At 41.1% G+C, this 20,546-nt stretch overlaps 1 protein-coding gene across 6 annotated transcripts in view; it reads left to right on the top strand.

The window, feature by feature from the left end:
- The window catches only part of GALNT7 (polypeptide N-acetylgalactosaminyltransferase 7), a 122,391-nt gene that overhangs the window by 71,139 nt on the left and 30,706 nt on the right, over positions 1 to 20,546 (top strand). The window lies entirely within an intron of this gene.

Below are 20,546 nucleotides of genomic sequence, written 5' to 3'. Positions count from 1 at the left end.
TTTGTTTGTTGACGTTCCCCCGAGAGCCAACACTGTGTCTGTTCCGCATTCCCGGTAGCACACACAGGAGCTCAGCAGTAGCCGCTCGGTGAGTGTGTGTCGACAGGGGGAGTGGATAGATGGACCGGGGGAGTCCGCCAGAGTCCAAGCCTTAGCTCCGTTGCAGGATGTGAGACCTTTGACCAGCTACTTACCCTCCCTCAGCATCAGTTACCTAATCCTTAAAACTCGTCTGACAATACCAATCTTTCAGGACTGGCATTAGAATTAAGTGACGTAATAGACCAGAAGACTTTTTACAGGCCTGTTGGTTAGAAACTTAAGTATTAGCTGTTTTTGCTATTGTTACTGTTTTCAGTATCTTCTTGTCAACATTTGAATATTTTCAGTTACTGTTTAACTTTGATACTCTCTGTTGCTTTTTGGAAAACATAAATGTCACACACTGTCTTATCCACATCATCTTCTACTTGTACCTTCTGTGATGGCAAAGCTTCAACCTTTCCTTCAAAAATCTCAGACACAATTGTCATCTGAACCTCCCATTGCTCTGAGTCCTCGCTGCTTCCTGCAGTTCCCTTCCTGTCACTTTTACGTTCCTTTTTTCCTTCCTTTCCCTCTTTTCCTTCTTTCTCTCTCTTTTTCTTTCTCTCTTTCTTTCTTCGTTTCCTCCTTTCCTTTTTAAAATTTATTTTTATTTTTTAGAGACTGGGTCTTGCTGTGTTGTCTAGGTTGGCCTTGAACTCCTGGTCCCAGCATCTTCCCACTCCGGCTCCTGAGTAGCAGGGACTACAGGTGTGTGTGTGCCACTGTGCCTGGCTCCTCCCTTCCTTCTTCCCTTTGTTTTCTTTTCTGCTCTCCTTCCCTTCCTTTCTTCCTTTCTCTTCTTTTCTCTTTCTTTTCTCCTTCCTTCCTGCCTTCCAGCCTTGCCTTGCACAAGCCACTTGTTTCCCGTGTTCTTTTCTCTTAACACAACTGGATCAGTACCTAGAAGTAGGAAGTTGCCTGTTTTGTGTGTCATTTCTGTAAGTATTATATCTCCAGTCGAATAAAGGACTCAAGACTTTCTTTGAAATTCTATCCTAGTGATAAAACTTGTTTAATATTTCAAAGTACTCAAATATAATAACCCCCAGAAAAAAATTTTAACTGAATCCAAATTATTTTTTAAATTGGACTGTTTCAGACACTTTTTAAAAAGTGAGATAGGCTCCATTCCTCTTTGTACACTTAAAATTCGATGTAGAGTATGCAAATAATTTTTAAGAAAAGTTATTCATGATTCAGAATGTGGATAATCTTAGGATTTTCCCTAAGAAAACCAAAAATGAATAGACCTCCCTTAAGTTTTGCATGTTATGTAATAATGCATTTTAGCACTTTTCTGCTTTTATTGGGAACATTGAAAACAAGCCGTACATCTGTATCACGCACGTGCACCCTTCCCCACCCTCACGGCGAATGCGCTCTGGAGCCCCTCCGCCACTGGCGTGGCCTGGCTGCTTTTTGCAGCTTTGGAATCTGGGCCTTTACAGCCTGTTCTCCTGCCTCTGTCAATCATATAAATGAGCCACCTGCAGAGCTTTGAAACCAAGCTTTGCGCTGTTTGTCCAGCTGCGACATCTGACACCGTGGTTAGCTTGTTCGTTCTTGCGGCTGTTCTGTAGTCTTTTCAGATGAATGTTCTCTACCCGAGGAGCAGGAAAGAGCTACCCAGCTGCTGGTGTGACTCATACTTCTGTATGTGATAGCTTTGAATTACACTCACTCACTGAGTAATTTACTGGCTGTTGATTGCTTGTTAAGAGAGTGAGTAACAGTATTTTGAGTGAACTGGAGGCCTACTTCTTTTTTAAAGACTTGAGCCAAGCATGACTTCACCTGACTTCACACTTCTTTCTATAAAAAACAAATATGATTTTCTTCACAGTGCAACAGATACTGAGTATCTGCCTGCAAGGCACCGTGCTAGCGGCCGGAGGATGCAATAATGAGAAAACATCGTCCCTGCCTTCAGAGGGCTCACTGTCTACCCTGGGGAGAAAGGCAGGAATGCCCGAGTGGAAGGCAGAGTATAACGGCCGTAAGAAAAGTCTGAGCAAAATGACGTGGTTCTGTGGAGTGAGAGGTCATGTCAAGTTGCAGGGAGTATCAGACTAGTGGGTAGAGGTATCTAGAATGGATTAGGGGTGAAGAACTGTTAAAGGGTTAGTGGCATTTGAGCAGGAACTTGAGTGGAGTTTAGAGAACCAGGAAAAGGAGACTCAGTGTAAGAGAACAGAGGAGTTAGAATCAGTGGGCTTTGGCAGGCGAGCCGGTGGAAGGAGGAATCAAAGATAGAGCCAAGGATTTGAAGCTCAGTCACACACAGAAGAAGGGTGCCAGGAACAGACGGGGTGGTTCGCATAGAACTGCCCAGGCTCCTTTACTTAACCAGTTTGCTCCTTGGCTTCAAGTGAACTCATGCGGAGACAGTGAGGATGAGGAGCTTGTTTATAGAAAGAGGTAGAAAGTTCTATTTGTGGATATGTTAGATTTTCTTCTGATAAAGTTTGGGATTTTATTTCCTTTAATGTGAACTACGGATACAAACACATGGAAATTATTCTTACCCTTTTTCTGCCCAAGAAGGCAGACAATCAGAGGTATATCATCCAAGCTATTTTGTTTCAAACAAATGAATTAAATATTTTGACTTGTTGAGCAAATCCATCTGCTTCTAATATTTAACCTTTTTTTCCACCTACACAACCTTTTGCATTTCTATTTTGTAGAAAGCTATCTTAGTTGCATTTACAGAGTGAAATAATAGATGTAAAATGCTTTGAAAATTCTGATAGCTACGCAAATGTTAATATGATCGTTAATGTCTTTCTTAAGCTTGTCTGTGGGAAATTGTTTTTTTAAAAGATATTTTATATTTATACTCATGCCTTATACACCATATGATTTTTTTTCTTACCTGTTGACAAAGTAAATATTTAGTTTTATACTCTAATTTTATTTAAGGTGAATTGTGGTTGTGAGCTTTTCTCATTCTCTATCCATGTTAAAGGCTCTCTTTGATATCTAACAAGTTGTTTAGAACATAGTGCTATAATTTATAAAATGTTTGCTATTTTTAAAACATTGATTTAGTTGAAATGCTATAGCTTTCCTTTTCAGTTTTTACACATCATGACCCATAGATTTTAGTTAGGCTAACTACCTTAAAGCCACTCACAGAGGTTAAAACAGATATTTAGAATAATATATAAATCATATACACACATATATATGTGAATCATGAATATACATATGTATTTCAGGACTTTACCCCCATTTCTATAATCAGATTATATGTTGGGTCTATGTGACCATCCAGCCTCCGCCAATGACAGTTGTTAACACACAATCTTTTTCTCTCATAGACTGCTCGAAATATTTTTCATTTTTCAGACTGCAATTTGGCAACTTTTTCAGACTACAGTTTGGCAACTTTAGATCTAATCTGCAGGAAGCACATTTGAAAGTGGTTTCAGATGACCCGTGATGGACATGTTGCTTCTTTAGATGCAAAAAAATACTTTCTGACTGGCCTGAAAATGTTTACTCTTGGAAACTGGGGCACTTTGTGATTTTCAGGGCTTTTCCAGATTAACTTCAAAAATAAATTGCATTCCGATGCCTAGTTTCTTTTTTTCTTGTAGGTACACAGATACAAACACAAAAACATGTATGTACGTTGCACTTTGGAATTTTCTCAATTATGGTAATAGAGCTGATTTTTGCTTAAGGTCCTGGGTAATAACAGATGTATTTAGGCAAACTGAAATTATTATGGAGATCGGGGGTAACTATATCACTGCAAATTTCTGCAGCAGTTTTGAGGGGTACCGTGTTCATGGAGTGAGGCTCAAGTACTGGACACAATGTGATGCTCTAAGCTGCCATTCGTAGAGTAGCAGCAGTCTCGGATCCTTCTGTCTCTGAAGTGCCTTCCTTCCCTGGGCAGGATTCTGGGAAGGCTCACTTCCCTTAGGGATCATTCTCCTGCTCAGACTTCATCTGGTTGGGAAGGACCTCCCCACTCTCTGGTCCTTGTCCAAGTTAGCTTCATTTCCCCTCCCTTCATCTGCCCGACCCCTGCCACCAATGCTATAAATCATAAAATATGCCTGATAAAATGTTATAAACTCACATTGCATTTATTGTTTTTTCATGGCCCTCTATCAAATAGTTTGAAAAATATTTGTGGTGGCACCACTAGATATCCCATCACATCCCACCCCAATGACAGACAATTTCAGGAAAACCTTGATGATTTTTTTTTCTTCAGAATAAATTTCCTTCCAATGGGGAACACTGACACAGACATTAAGGGATGTTTTTTTGGACCGCTTCTTCCTCTTGGAGCATCTCAGTTTTGGAGCTAACAGTGTTTTCAATGTCCTCTGCTAAAAGGTTATCAGTTCCTCTTAAAAGAGAGCCTCTGCCGATAGACCCGGACGTGCGGAGTGCAGTGTGGCTGGCAGAACACGAGCCCCTTCCGTCTGTGGGTCAGCAAGGTCCTTCTGGTGGTTTAGCAGTTTAGACTGTTAGATGTAGCCAGAACCGTTAGATACAGCCTGTTTACTGCAGCGTGTGTTTCTTTAATGCACAGTGGCTCTTGTGTTTGGTAAATAGGGAAATGGTATCAGTTCATTGTAGAAGTCCTGGTGGCTTATAAATTTCCTCTTGCATGTTAATGTTTGGAAGTGACCAAGGGGCCAGGTTATTCACAGCTAGAGAGACAGGCACAACAGTGTACTTAGGAAGACCTTAAGGGAAAAAGTATCAGTTCTGCAGAAGTGTCTCTCTTTAGTGCAGGAAGTGGAGGAGTTTAGTGGCTTCAGGACCCATTACACTTGCCACTGTGTTAAACTATCTGGGGAGGCTGCAAGTGCATCCGAGGGAGCTGAGAAGGAAACTGATGGATGAAGAAGGCTATTCTTGGATTACACTTTTAATGTTGGTGAAATTGCTCTGTATTAGAAGTGAATGCCTCCAAAGACCCACAGAAAGGAAAACCCAAGCTCCTGGGTTTCAAGGCTGTGAAGGATGGACTGTGATGTGTAACGCAAACATCAGTGGTGATTTCACTGTGCTGATTGCTTTTGTTCTCCTTGGGGCTCTGGTCCCAACTTCTGTCCTATTTTCCCTTTGAGTCCTGTTTTTTTTAATGCATGATTTTGCCAAACAGATAGTTTACCAGGAATATATTATATTTATGGCATTGTAGAAGCACCTGTATTGCACCTGAAGGACGGTCAAAGCCAAAGCCCTGGGTATAGGGCCGTAGTATGACTGCAAAGCCACACCAAAAGAGGAAGAAGGGAAGATATTTTTCACCCTTAAGATGAATAATTTACAGGAAACTGGCTAGCTGGTAAACCAAGCATAAATCAACATTTAAGGAAAAAGAAGGTCCCCTACCTTTCCATTTATTCTAGAAACACAGCAACTATTAAAAAAAAAAAAATAGCTCCCAGTGAGCAAGTATTCACATTGGGCCACACACTTGGGAGCAACTTGGACCAGTTTAGAGCCAGGACTCGCTATTGTTGTGATAGGCTGTAAAAACCAGAGATGGCAACCTCACCCTGTTCACAGTTACGTGTGGGGGTCTTACCTCTGGAATGTTGGGGAGGACACACTCTTTAAAACTAGTTGAACCAGGCCCGAGGCAATTAGGGAAACCACCTTCTGGAATCTCAGAATGAGTTTCAAGCCAACAAGACTCCATGGTCTTTGGGGACGATTTGTGACAGCTCCCGTGGTAAAGGCAGGTTGTTGGAGAGCTGTCAGGCAGGAGTGTCAGCATCAATTTTTTTTCTTCAGCAAGGATTTTGGAAGTAATAATATGAATAATTTGTTGTATAACTTCTTGGATGTACCTTTGTGTAAATTAATCATCTTTGCTCATTTTAAGCTAACACATGGTATATTATAAATAGAATTGTTCTTTCATCATTCTTGCAATATATAAGGTGACTGTGCTAAAAAGTAAAAAGAGCCTAGCACCAAAGCCAAGCTAATTTCATGAGTTAAAATTATATAAATAATATGATTTGATTACATTCAGTAAACTTTTAGTGCATCCCTGGGAAAGGGCCCATGGCCTTGCTTTCCTCTTCCCTGAATCCTGGGAGAGATTCCACTCTTCAAAACGTAGCCAATGTGTAGGAGGAAAATCGTATTTTTGATAACCTAGGAACTTATTTCAGAATGGTGCCCGCCACTTTAATCAAATGGAAAATATTCACGCTCCCTCCAGAGCAGGAAGTCCCAGCGAGCAAATCAAGAGCCAGGATAAAGGGCTCTGGAGGAAGATTTGAGAATCTAAACTACCCTGGAAATGCACAGCCGTCACTTTACAGGAAAGAGTTGCAAAGTCTTCGGTGAAAGATGTGGGCGACAACGTGCCTCGTCTTTTGTGAAGCAGGAGCTCCCTCCAGAGCCAGACACGCCAAGCCGCGGCCTGCTGGAGTGGGCCCATGGGGAAGGTTCTTAAGGTTGATTTCTTCTCTGAGTGAGAGGGCAGGGGGAGGAGCATAAAGGACAGAGAAAGTCTCTCCTGAAGTCTGTGTAAACCACAGCTACTTAGGAAGCAGCACCGGGTGCTCTTACTCAAATCAAGTGCAAAGGAGAAGCTGTGGTCCCGGCGGACAACAGCACAGTAGATTAGGGTTTGGCTGGTTCCTGACCTCGGATCTGTCTTTTGTTGTGCGGCGCTGGCCTCCGTCTCTGCAGTCCTATGCTGGATGCTGGGGCCGGGCAAGGGAAGGGCTGGAGTTAGTGATTAGTGGTAGTGTACTAGGGGCATCACTGCAGGTGCAGAATGGCACAGAAAGGCAAGTTCCAGCCCCAGGGTCTGTATTCCACGTGTTGATATGGTTTTCAGGAATATTTATCATTTCAAACGAAGTTTAAGCTGTGTCTTCCACTTCCACCTCCACGTAATTAACTATGTTGCTGTGACTGCTTCTTTCCCTTATTTCTCTGTTACAGCCGCTAGTGACAGAGGGCGCTCAGTGAGTGGCAGTAAGGATTGATAGCAGCCATGTCCATGTATGGATCACCTGCTGTATGTCTGGCAGTGTGCTAGGTTTACACTATCGCCAATCCTTATAGCTATACTGAAACAGTATATTTTTATTTTGACTGTATTTTTAGATGATGGAAATGAGGCTCAGAGAAGTAGATAACTTGAAGGTTACACAACTAAAAGATGGAATTCCTGGGACTCAGCTTCTGGCTCATGCACCACGTTACCTTGATAGTGATGCTAAACTAACGGCCAAGGGCTTGTGGTCCAGTATGCTACAGGATGTTAACTTTTTAGAGAGAAAAACAGAGGAAGTTAGTAATAGAAAAAGGTAAAAGGCAAAGGCTTTGTGTCTCATTATGCAGAATTTTTTCTTGTCTCCAAGACGGTTTGTTGCTCTCTGTGCTGTTGACATTGGGCCGGATCATTGTTTGCTGGGGGCCGTCCTGTGTGTCCAGCAGCATCTCTGGCATCTACCCACTGAGTGCTGGGAGCACACACATACCCACTTCCTCATCCCGAGTTGTGACAACGAAATCTCCAGACTTTGCCACATGTCCTCTGGAGGGTACAGTTGCCCCTGATTAAGAATCAGTGCTCTAAGGGGTCACTCAAGGTAATGTGTGTGTGGGGGGTGACACAATGAAATGTACAGGGATGGGATTTATGGCATCGAGGGGAAGAGTCGGGTCAGCCTGGTGGAATGGGACATACGGAGAGGGAGACTTAGTCCTGGGTAATGTGACATTAGTTGTTAGATGTGGAGGGTCTCGTGAAGGCTCACAGGCTACATCGTGGCAGGAGAGCTGAATATTATCAGTTGTAATGCAGTAATCATTGGACTTTTTTACTTTTTTTTAATGACAGATACTGGGGGTAGAGTGGAGGGAGCTGCCCTTTTTTCCACTATTAAAACAAATACTAAAAGACTCAATCTTTCCTGCCTTTTATCTAGTTCCACCTCTCAGCCAGTGGTGGCCACTGATGGTGGTTTCAAAATTTGGTGCATATTTGTCCAGACATTATCCTAAGTTATTAAACCCATTCCCTTCTTGAATTATTCCCCTTTATTTCCATTTCTTTTCTTTTTAATTGGAAGAATTGCTAATACTTGTGGGGGGAAATTATTCTAAGTAAGAAGAAAAATATTGATAATGCTTATCGTATTAACCTTTGAAGATAATTTTACAATATACTTATCAGCACCATTGTGAGAAATTGACTGATAAATATTGTGGATACATATCAGCAAGGGCCAGAATCGATTATTTAAAGGTAAAATGTAACAATATAATAAGTCCTCTCAGTGTCGTCAATAGGTTTTTGGAAACTTTGACTTTAAGCCAAATGACATACAACGAAACCAATTTTACCATAAGTTAATTGATGTAAATAAGAGTTAAGTTCCTATGGCATATTTCTGGCCACAAAACATCACCAAACATCTAAATAAGACCAAACACTTTTAATATTAAACATTTAAGTAAATATGACATACATACATTTAAGAAAGATGAATAAAAACCAAATTTTCCTAAAATCAGACCCCCTTTTACATGCTTAAAAACAACTGAGAGCCCCAAGTTATTAAGCTTTTGTTTATGCGGGTTAACTATCAAAATTTACCATATTGAAATTAAAACAGAAAATTTTAATTGTTTACTAATTGATTTTTAAAATAATACATTCATTACATACTAACATATTTTATGAAAATTAAATTTTCCAAAACAAAAAAATTGTAAGAGTGGCATTACCTTGGATTTTAATCATTTCTTTAATGTCTTGCTTGTAGAAGAAAGCTGAATTTCAGTATCTACCTCTGTATTCGGTCTTTGCCCTTATATTGTTTGGGTTGAAGTATATGAAGAAAATCTGGCCTCACATAGATATGTTATTGGAAAAAGGAGGAGTATTTTAATAGCTTTTTAAGGTAATTGTGGATATTCTTTTTTGATGCTATACTAAAATTCAACAAATGGTAGTTTTTAAAAAAGTAGTAGCAACATAGAATCTGAAACTGTGTAAATTAACCTTTTATACCCTGTCATTAGGCTATCTTGCACTCTTACAGGGTATTTTTTCCTTACATGACGTTACAATTTGGTCATCTGGAAAATACTGGTTTCCCAAGTAATGCAGATCTTTCAAATATTGACAATTTCATTACATAATGATAGCAACAACACATTAATATCACCATCAATCTCATCAGAAAAGTATTAATTCCTAGAAGGCTATCATATTTCCAAATTTCTAAGTTTTGCCTGAAAGCTCAAGTTTTATCATTGGCAACGATTATGTCAGCTGTTTTCCTTGAAGTGACAGACCCCCTTCGTTCATGTTCAAAAACATGCTGGATAACCAACTCTCAATGACCATAGTTTGTCCATTGATTCTTTCAAGTAAAAATGCCATTTTATGGAAAAAAATCATAGAAGCTTGTTCAGCTTGAAACTCTGCCTCACAGGAGCTTTTCCATGAAATGACCGTCACATTTCAATACGTAACAGAAGTGCTTTATGCATACTTCCCATTTTGTTTCAGAACTTTAAAAAGGCATGTACTCAAGGAATTTAATAAAATTAATAAATCTTCATCCAAGAAGACTTACTGTTTCATCAAGGACATTCAATATAAGTGGTATTTGTTTTACTTTTCGTGTGTGGCAGTGAAGAATACCATGAACACAAGTACCCTTTGGTGTCGTTGCCTTCATTTGTGCAAAGGCACCAGCAGTTTTACCCAGCTTTGCTTTGGTGCCATCAGAGGAAATAACCAACATAGCGAAAAGGTAATTAGGTCTTTGTATTATCATTAAAATAATTTTGACTTAACCAAACTCCTGAAAGGGTCTTGGGAACCCCAAGAATCTGTGGCTCATACTTTGAAAAGTGCTGCTATAGATTTTAGATTGAGCTAGATGAATGATAACAATGAAACTCTTCAGAAAAAGAAAAAATTTATCATCTTCAGTCTTATAATTTGATCATTGACAAATACAATGTTGTTTTTTATAAAATTATATTAGATCTCTTATACATGATTCATTGGTAATTTCACTGGATTCCCTGATTAGCAATGATTTAGATAATTAAGATGCTTAATCCAAAATTATATGGAGCCCTATTTTTTAATTAACTGATAAAGAAGAACTTGATTTTGTATTGCAAAAGTGCAAGAATATCTGCAAAAGGGTAGATGACCTGATATTAGGAAATCCTGTCTCTACACTAATTACTTAGGACTTATGGATGAAATAATAGCGAAACTTGCCCAGTTTTTTTTTTTTTTTGTCCTGGGACAGAAATGGTTTCAGATGGTATAATGCAACCAGCCTCCAAATTGGAAGGAGTACTTTACTGTTGTCATAATAATTAAAATTAAAGGAATTCATGGGCGCAAACAGGAATTCAAACCCAGAGATTCAAAGTTCAGCAATGTGTGAGTTGGGTACTTTATTATACTATCAATATTTTGTAGTGATTGTGTTTGGAATTTCAGGAATTCATAACAAGGAGCCCAGAAGTTGTCCATATTTCCTGTAGTACAGAGACGGTGCTAGGAGAAATATCAATATGTTACATAAACACATCATAAAATAAGATCAATAGTATTTACATGATGAAAACCTTTGGTCAGATGTTATGATGACGACCTAAGTTCTAAACTGCTAGCTCATTTGTCCAGGACATCTGCAAAGCTATTCCATGCAAGACCTTCCTCCTTAACAAATTACTAGACATAAAAGGGCATTTTATCATAGGTAGTGTTTATATAGACAAGTTTTGAAGTTAAAGTTAGTCTTGGGACCAAATTCTCAGTAGGAAAATACAGAAACTTGAGGGTATATTTCAATTTTTCCACCCCACCCATCCTTCCATTTTCAAAAGAAAAATACCTGCTATATGATAATATGACACCTGAGTAGTCAGAAGGAGCTTATTATTTCTATTCTAATGATTGTAAAACTAAGCACATACACAATGGAGTAAGAAGAATTCACCCAAAGCCAGAGTAACTAAGACATGAGTAGTTTTGATACCAGACAGGGTGTTACGAGACAAAGCCAACCCTACAACATGGTGAATGAAGTCTTCTTTTCCCCATCAGTCTCCATTGTAAAGTACAGCGTGTGGCATGTACACCTTTGGTGCTGATTCTTGTGGCTTTCTCCCAACGTGGCGTGAGTTCTCCGGACGCAGTAGGATCCAGTCTGAGTCTCAATGTCCTTATCTGTAAAAAGGGGGAGTTGCGTTTTTAAATTTATTTTAGCCACAGAATCCGTCTCCAAATGACTTCCTAGGCAACTCTGTACTTTTGTTCTTGGCCCCTGCTTGCAACCCATGGGCTCCTCCAAACAGTTTGGAAACCACTGGCCTAGATATCTTCCAAGGTCTCTCCCATTTTAAAATTGATTTTGTTCTGTGTTTCTACATTCTTCCCTGGGTGTCCCACAATGTTCCTCTAGATAGAAAAGCTGAATAGACCCCGCCAGCAGGCAGCTGGTGTGCAGCTGTTGTCACTCGAGCTAGCAGCGTGCTTTCTGTTTTGGTATTGCCTCTTCCCGCATCCTGGAAGGGCTGAGGTGCCTGCCAGCCTCTGGGCCACTGCCAAGTGTGACGGCTCTTTTTGGAAAGTAACAATAGATACAGCGTCTACTAACGTGGCAATGCAGCGTTCGTGCAGAAGCTAGCGCTGCTCTGATTCCAGCACAGCAGTTTGTACTGTCTGGCTAAACTTGCTCTTGGTGTCCAGCCACTTGACACTGTGCCCCACCTAGCAGAGAGGGCATCGGACTGGCAGCCAGCGTGCCAGGCTCATCCTCCTCAGTGTCTCCAGAAGCAGGCAGGGGACCAGTACGGATTAGCTAGAAAACAATCAGCCATTTTATATTGCCAAGCTGAACCCTGCTCGCATTTCCAGGATATGATCCTGTTGTGAGAATGTCTCCTAAGAGGAGCCTTTGTTGTGCCAGCTCCAGGGGTGGAGGAAACCCACGTTGTCATGTAGACCAAGAAGAGAAAGTCCTCTTTTTCCCTTTCCAGAGGCAGCCACTGTTTGGTGAATTTTTGTCGTGTTCTTTTCCCATGCATCTATACACATTCATGATTTTTAGATCAGAACTCTCATCACTGCCCTATGCTTCCTTATGCTTCAGCCTCACCAGCCTTCTCTACGTGACATCAGGCTTGTGACATGGTCACCATAGTGCCTGGCACGTGGCTGAGCAGCAAGTCCACGCTAGCCCTTTATAGTAGTAGTGACGGTGGCAAGCACTTCTCTCTCTCCCTTCTTCTCTCCAGCAGTCTGGGATGCCCTTGAGTGTCTTCTACATTCCTGTCCTTAGTTTTTGCCTTTTCCATCTCCTTCCTCCAAGTCTAGGTATCTGCTTTCATCTTACCCCTCAAACGGCCCAGATAAACTGCTGCTCAGAACGGATGGCAGCCTGGTGCGTAAGGTTGCACTTTTGGAGTCATGTGGTAGCTTGTAAAGGGAATTAATTCCTTGGGCACTTCAAGAACTTTGCTCATGATAGGTTAAATATGTTATAGACTGAGAATTTTAGAGCTGAAGGGGGCCAGGGAAGTGCCTTGGTGTGCTGGGAGAGATCCTTCATTTTATGGATAGGGAATCCCACGTCCAAACAGTAAGTGACCATCCAGGTGGCTGCCAGGAGTGAATCCCGTTTTCTAGGGCCTTTCACCATACCAGATACCAGACAAAAGATCAGGAAAGTCTGTTTATCAGAATTTATCAGTAGTTTTAAATGTAGTATTTGTGGTGCATTCATGAAACATTTTTATAGTAATAAAAATTTTTGCTCAGCAGCAAAAGAACTATGCTACCAACCCCAAAGTGACTCTCTCTTTACATGTGAACATCAAACCTGAGTGCCAGGGAGATGCCATGAAAGAGCTTGTCACTAAAACGTCTGTCAAGCTCTAGGATGGCAAATTTCCACGCTTGAGCGTGTGGTGACGCTGTGGGCAGGTTGTTAGCCGGTGGCCTGGGCACAGACTGGCCTTGCCTCAGCGTGGGCACAGCAGGGGCGTCACAGGAGCAGAGGCCGCCCGGCAGCTGAGCCCCACCCTGCAAGCCCGGGCTCCAGGAGAGCGAGGGGTGCTGTGCAGCACCCGAGAGTGCTGGTTCCTGAGGACAGGTGAGGCCCACCTGGGGGGATGCCACAGAGCCTTGCGAGAGTTACAGGCGCGATAACTAGCATTTAGTGAGCTTTGCTGTCCTCTTCTGGCAAATGTGGAAAATAATTCTTGGCCCCTAAAGTTACCGTGAGGAACAAACGTGACCAAGAGCGTAAAGGCCTATCACACGGTGGGCGACGTGGGCCCCTTGTGTGGTGCAGCGAGACCCACGGAAGCTTTCTTCTGCCGTCTCTCCTCGTGCCAGGCGCGTGGCATCCAGCCGTACCGTTAGAGTGTCTAGCCTGAGCATTGTCGTTCATCCCGCCTCCCACCGCAAGGGAGAGGAGGAGTCCTAAAGAAAGTGAGAAAACACAAAGCCTTCTTAATATCAACATAAGATAAAGAAATACTTGCTTGTAGGTACTGGGTGATTGAATCTATAATTTGTATCAAGGGAGTGAAGAAAAACATGTCACAGCTGTGGGGTTTAATATTTAAATAAACACTTCATAATAATGAACACCTTTGTCATTTCTGAAACTATACATCTGTTTCCAGTTTAACCCTATAATTCTTCTAACTCTCAGCATCTTTGTAGCCTAGACTGTCATTTAAACAAGAGACCACATTGTCCTTTGAAGGGCAGGTTTATCTTAAAACAGGTTCATTTCTCTGTGGGTGGCGCCTGGTTACGACTGCTGCTAAGTGGTGCAGACATGTCTCTCCCTCTCTCTCTCTCTCCCTCTTTCTCTCTTTCTCTCTCTCCGTCTCTCTCTCTTACTGTTTGCAGCATCCTGCAGTTTTCAGGGCACATTTTTATAAAAAGCATCCCTGAACATTTTACAGAATATTCCTGGCTTACCCTGATTTTTAATGACCCTATCGATTAAAGTCTTATTCTCTAGCATAGTAATTGTCTGCAAAGGATACATTTAATTTTAATTGAGAGGATGTGATTCAGTCTATTTCACTTACATCTTGCAGGTAATTTTGGCAGCCAGAAGCATTTGCCCATAGAATCGAAATATATCCACGTGTCATGCTTCCCCTTTAGGGTGGGCAGTCCAAAAGAGTGACAAACATTATAGCTGACCTTTTGTAACTGTCCTTACTATGAAATGTAATTTCTGTGCATCTACGTGTCAATATACAGTGAATTCTCATTCTTGGTAGTTATGTTCTATAAAGTCATTGCGAACACGGTATCAGGAGTACTGAACCACTGTTTCTAGGACAAAGACAGGGTTAGGTTCCTGCAAGCCTTCGGTTACATTTTCAACTGATCATGTTTCCGTTTCAAGATACCTTATCTGACGTTGTATTGGTTGATTAACATTGAACTGCGGGCCAACGGCACTGTAACTCCTGCCTAAACAAAGCTTATCTAACAGATTTTCCCCGTGAGGCCCAGCACAGCCTTCTTGTGCTCGGGAATGCCAGGCAGCATTGGCACTACACCTGGGGGCTGTTTTAAACAGCAAAATCACCAAGGAAAAGCACAAAAATGAGCAAGGTGTAACAGCACACAGACTGCAGAAAGGATGCTTGCTTTCTGTGTGAGCAGAAGCAAGAAGCAGAAAGTCATCCTGGGAGGGCCCACTGGGCGGCCCCAACTGCAGTCCACGTTTGCGGACACAGAATCCACAAATGATAGGGATCCACTGTGGTTTTATATATTTGAGTATGGAACTCAGGTCAATCACAGAAATATTCAGTATATAGTTAAAGGGAAAAATGCCCAATATTACATATTAGAAAATTCAAATTTCAGTAATGCTGAAAATGGTAATTCTAATACAACAAATATTTTTTACCTGTTAATTCATACTGAAAATAAAATCTGATAATGGCTTTTAGAAATGTCAAGACCAAAAAGCATAGAATATTAAGTTTTTCTGTCAGGTTTGAGTCTAAAATGTCTGTTCTTGACGTGCTCATGGCTGAAGAATGACCGGACACGCCAAAGTAAGGCAAGCACAAAAATGAGGTTTATTGAGGAGAGAAAGGTAGGATTGTAGGGCAGGAGCCAGGAATAGGTTTACAGGGCATGGTGCACACGCCACAGATGACGACTGGACCCACTGTCACAGCAAAGGGAGAGCAGAGGATGGGCACACAAAAAAAGGGGCTGGTTATGGTTTGCATCTTGTCTTATAGTGCCCGGATTGGGACCTCCCTGTGGCTCAGACGTCACCATGGAACCACTTTGATGGGACAGTTGGGAGCTGCATGACCTGAGTCTTCCTGCGCATGTGGGTCTCCTGTCAGCCTCCCTGAAAGCCCATTTGGGGGTGAATCGCAGCAGCACCCACTTTGTCCCTAGGAGACCGGGAATCCCTCGCTGGCTACCTAACATTTCCATTTCAGGAGCAGAAAAGTAAACAGGGCTAGTTACTATGACATGTACCCCCATAATTCATCTTTCTTTCCTCCTCCCCACCGTATCCCCCACCTCCTTTTGTGAATGTCTTACTGCTAAGGTGGGCTGGGGCGGAAGGTTGGAATCGGGCCAAGATGTGCTCAAGGGAGGCTGCTGCAGCCGGCGGCCCGAGCGAGGGACGCCGGAGGTTTCCGCGCTGTTTGGAATATTTATTAGATTTAGTGCTGGAATAGTCTCCGTTGATTAGCAGGCTGGATCTGAAACTCAGAGGTGCTGATGGCCGTGTAAATGTGACAGTATCATACTCTCAGGCCCCAAGTGCATCACCTTTCCTAAATGGTTAGATGCTGTCTTCAATCTGTTTAATTTCCTGATAACTGGCCCTGACTTTTATCAGGAGTATTTATTAATTTTAGATTTTATCTTCTCGTCTCCCTAAGAGAAGTAATTTAAATTCTTTCCAAGTAGCAATTGCGCCTTTTTCTTATCTTCAGTCTTGGTCTCAAACATACAACAAAATCCTATGGCCATGGCATCCAATTGCAGTAATGCAGTTAAAGACAGGAATGTTTTCGGAGGATTAAAAGTAGCAGCACTGTGCTGGGGGGTGTCACATCCAGTAACACCAGAGATACCGCACCCCACCCCACCCCAGGTGGTTGTGGGGAAGTTGTTTACGAAAATCATGTGAAGAAAGCAAGGTGATACAGATCTGTATATTTCTAGAACCTGAAAATATAAAATGCTAACAAAGTGTACTTTGAAGCACAGCCGCCAGTTCTAACAGTTCTGCAACAGCACAGAGGAACTGTTATTGGCAATATGTAAGGATGTGGATGATTTCATGGGGAAATCTTGGAAATTAAGATGGGAATAATCTGGAAGTAAATACAGGGCAAACTTTTTTTCCCATTAACGGTAACAATAATCCTTATAACTGCCTGTGCTCCCCAGAATTAAAGTCGACCAGATTGACGTCAGTTTCAGAAAACAAAACATTACGTATCCAGGGGATTCAATCCAGTGGCTCCTGTGAAGTCTTGAGCTATCGAAGGTTGGAAAAAGAATGTTTTCTTTGTGACAAGTGTTTTGGGGAATAAGATTCTAGGGCAACAACTGATGTTCTGCATTCTAATACCTAATGAGGAAGCTGCAGAAATAGCTTCCGTTCTTCTTGAAGGCAGTGCTGTGACGCTAGTCTCCGGCGGTCAAATGCTGCTGCAAGCAAGCTGTCAGGAGCATTCAGACAGCAGCAGGGGCGCTGAGAAGTCAGTTAAATGCATTTAAATAAATACTGTTCTTTAGATGTCTGTAAAGTGATGTCTACTTACAGCTATTTAAAGGAATTTGAAAGTCAAACTTTTTTACACTTGAGAATCATAATTGAACCCATCTCCATTGTTGCTTCAGAATATCTAGGATTTCTAAGGCATTATTTGATGGATTTTTCCATCAAGATATAATTTTTCTACCACATGAAATACTTTATTTTTAAAATGGTGAAAATTAGACATATTTACTAGTAATATTTGGGACTTTATACTGGAACTCAGGAAGAGCTGGCTTTCCTATTTGGGTTTATAAACCACCAAAAGTTGGCAACTGGCCCTTGTAAAAGATTCTTCCAGCAGAGCTCTTATGTCTTTGTTTGTGTTTTCCTTTCCCACTTAAGCACGTTTATCTTTGCTTCTAGCGGCTCCAGGCCTGTGAGACGCAGTAGTCGTCTTGGCAGCTCGGTTCGTGCAGGCTCCTGCTCCGTCAGTAGGACGACTGTCTGTTTGGAAGGGCTGTGTAATTAGAGGGAGTAGCCAGCTAGTAAGAGAATGGAAAAAACTGGCATAAATTAAGTACAGATGTACCTTAAGCATACTTTGCAAATCTTCCAATTATCTTATTATTGAATAAAAATGAGAACGGGTATAAATAGGAATGTTTTCTAAAATGGTGCCTTTGCTTCTTGCACTAGATGCATCCATCCAGCAAAGCCAATTGCAGGGTGAATACCAAAGTTTAGTCTAATTCTGTTAGTAAAGTGGTGCTCTTGTTCTGGAGGAAGCCTTAATGTAATAGTTTTTATGAGAAAAGAGATACTGAGATTAGCTCTCTTGCCTAAGGGTTTGCTGCTGTTTACAAAGCTGCCAGAGTAATGTTCCATTTGCTCGTAGTGGTCTTAAGTAGCAATTTTATTTTTAAACATTTTGAAAAAAGGAAAGAAATACATATGTTTAATAGAAAATTTTAAAGAATAAAGTAAAAATCACCTGTAAGCCAACCACCTAGGTAGTATTTTTTTTTTTTTTTTTTTAAAGATGAGGTCAGGGCTGGGCGTGGTGGCTCACGCCTATAATCCTAGCACTTTGGGAGGCCGAGGTGGGAGGATTGCTTGAGGCCAGGAGTTCAAGACCAGCCTGGGCAATAACGAGACCCCATCTCTACAAAAAATTTTTGAAAATGAGCCAGGCTTGGTGTTATGTGCCTGTACTCCCAGCTACTCAGGAGGCTGGGGCAGGAGGATCAATTGAGACCAGGAGTTTAGGTTGTAGTGAGCTATGATGATGCCACTGCACTTTTTAAAAAAAATTTTTACACATTTTTATGTCTTTAAATGTTTTTCCCACCTGCGACACCATTTGCTAGCTGTGTGGTCCGCTGCATGAAGAACCACATTTATTTTACCAGTCGTTTATTTTGGAACATTTGGGTTGTGTCCAGTCTTTTACTATTATAAATAATCCTATGATGAACACACTTGTGGCTCAGTCTTTGTGCCCATCATTGATTATTTCAATAGGACAAATTCCTAGTGGAATCACTAGATCAAAAGATTAATAACTCTTACTTGGTAGTATTTCTTCAACTCTGGAGTTCTCCTCTACTGCCACCATATCCCTGTTCTACACTGCTTCCACCTCGCACAGAATAGATTCGTGTCGCTCTTTCCTTTATTCTTTTTCTCCCCTCTTTTGATGATGGTCACCCCGAGCATATGGACTTATCTGTAGACTATTAGACATCCAGGGATGCTGAGGAGGGAACAAACTGGTACTGTTTTAAGATGACAGTTAATTGTAGCTCACTTGTAGTGTTCACATATGTTAAGTCCTTGGGTTCCCTGCCAGATTTTAAGTGAACTAAAATGTTTTCCAAAATTTTGGATTGAGATTTTCTGGCATTTGCCTTCTTCAGGGTGAAAATTAACATACCCTCTCAGTTCTTACTTCATAATTCCATCTTTGAGCCATGAACTAACTATTTGATAACTAACTTCAGCTAACTCCTGGTGACTCATTAGCCTCAAAAGGATTTGATTTTCTGGAAAATTATAATGAAGTAAACATGTTAGAGAGAAGTAAAAACTCAATTAATGCCAGAAAAGAGGTGGACTACTTTAATGATTTTTTGAAATAGTATAAATAAATTTTCTGCTCTACAATATTTGTTGAACATCTCATATGTATCAATTATATTATCTGCTAAATGAACTACTTGGTTTTCTAATAACTTTAACAAGGTAAATTACTAAATATAGCCAATTAGAAATTGCTTATTCTATGAATTAATAAACGCTAACTCATATATTGTATACTCTTTTCCACATTTGTAATTGGAGTTTTATAGTTGAGCAAGTCTTCAAAAATGATCTATGCATCTCCTCATTTTGGTACTTACATTGATTAATATGAATCAATGTTCAAGGCTTCCGTAAGTAAATATTATACAACCTGTCTTGATAACTCCTGCAGTATCTAACAATTTTCTATTGGGAAATGATTTACTAACCCCAACCTAAAGTTATACAACTACTGTAAGCTTGTATCTCTTCTTCAGTCATTAACAGTGTTGAAATTTACTTTTGGAAATGAATGTCCTCATATGGTTATTATAATTAGAGAACATTCAGAAGGCATATAATCACTCACTGAGTGATGAAACGTGGACTAGAAGATGACTCAATAAACATTTTAAGGAATGTTTGTAAAGTGTGATTTTCAAATCTGTGTTGAACTTAAATTCCCCACTTGTTCTCTGCACAACTGTTTTTCCGGACTTGCACTTTGGTACGATGCCATCGGTCTCCATAGAAGCCTTCATGAAAAACAGTCCAGCAAAACTCATTACTGCGTTTACCATAAGGAGGCCCCCTATTAAAAAGAAAAAAATCCCATCTGGTCTTCACACCAAGAATATTGTACTTCTTCTGAACAACTGATTTGTTAAACACAGACCTGACCAGGTTTTCTTGCTAGAAAATTCAAGCCAAACTGTGGCTCCCCCCACAAGAAGTATCTGGGGGGTGGAAGGGGGTGCCCAGCCCACCAGGCTGCACAACTCAGGTGGCGCCATTCATCGTGCTTATTGTGGCCGGTGCCCCAGGGTTGTGCACCAGGAGCCCGGCGCCCTCTGGTGTACACTTCTAAACCCGCATTCTTAATTCCTCCTCCTTTTTTCCCCTCCTTCATTCTTTATCCATCTTTTTTCCTCCTCCTATTTTAACTGTTGTAATATTGTTTCATTTCATGTGTAAGCTGCCCACAGTCCCTTGTGGAACAAATTGCAGCATCGATTGTTAACTAAGTCAAAGATGCAAACCTGTATTTCCTCATGCTGTTACAGCGTCTTTACATGCATGCCGGCACCCAGTGTGGCTCCTTACTCCTGTTGTTCCGTGTTTGATAAGCTGTACTTTTGTAGCACCGAGTGTGGTATGTAAGTCATATTGGACATGAGAGTCCAATATAGCTACAAACGTATGGCTCACACTGTGATATGTTCTTTTTTCCTTTCCCAGGGAGTTTTGAAGAAACATACAAGAACATATGTCCATTCCTAGGACTCCCTGCCAGATTTTTTTTCTAAATTGTGGTTTGAGATGTCAAATAATTAACTGGACACATCTGTCGGAGTATGCTTTCCTTTTCAAAAAAAGGAAATTTGAAAACAGCTACCCAAAAGACAT

Source organism: Lemur catta, chromosome 5 (genome assembly GCF_020740605.2).
Source record: "Lemur catta isolate mLemCat1 chromosome 5, mLemCat1.pri, whole genome shotgun sequence".
Taxonomy (NCBI): Eukaryota; Metazoa; Chordata; class Mammalia; order Primates; family Lemuridae; genus Lemur; species Lemur catta.
The sequence above is the reverse complement of the archived record's forward strand: the minus strand, read 5'-3'. Positions and strand labels throughout refer to the sequence as shown.